Source organism: Nanorana parkeri, unplaced genomic scaffold (assembly GCF_000935625.1).
Source record: "Nanorana parkeri isolate BGI_ZX_2015 unplaced genomic scaffold, ASM93562v1 scaffold768, whole genome shotgun sequence".
Taxonomy (NCBI): Eukaryota; Metazoa; Chordata; class Amphibia; order Anura; family Dicroglossidae; genus Nanorana; species Nanorana parkeri.
The window spans coordinates 729,106-729,593 of NW_017307036.1; the positions used below are offsets into that span (position 1 = coordinate 729,106).

Here is a 488-nt window from a genome sequence, read left to right on the forward strand (position 1 = left end):
AATACTGCCCACCACAAAAAAAAACAGAATCATAAGTAATGAAAAGGTATTACCATATTAAAAGGCTTAGAGCTGAAATGAAAAAAAATTAAAATGGTCTGGTCCTACAGGTGTGGGAACTGTAGTAGTTAATCTCCCCCAGTCACACCATAGCAGGGGAAGACAAATGAAATCCTTAGCATTTCCAAAGTGCTGGGCTTATCAGCACTGTCGTATAGGGAGACCATAGCCCTGTGTAAGCTATGAGTTGAGCTGGACATACACCGTTATTTTTTTCATTTAGCCCACCAAATCTTTTTTTTAGCCCAAAACAAAAAAACAACAGATTCCTCTATTCACGTTGAGCCTGCTGGGCTGGTGTATTTAGACAGCAGCGGGTGCGCTGCTGTCAGAATATCTGAATAGTGATGGCAGCTGATTGGCTGCCGTCACTGATCGCCTTTGATTTTCTGATTAAAGGATGCTGGGTGGAAAGCTGCTGGAAGGGC

At 42.6% G+C, this 488-nt stretch overlaps 1 protein-coding gene across 1 annotated transcript in view; it reads right to left on the reverse strand.

The window, feature by feature from the left end:
* The window catches only part of FARP1 (FERM, ARH/RhoGEF and pleckstrin domain protein 1), a 166,628-nt gene that overhangs the window by 137,371 nt on the left and 28,769 nt on the right, over positions 1-488 (reverse strand). The gene's annotated exons all lie outside the window — the stretch shown is intronic.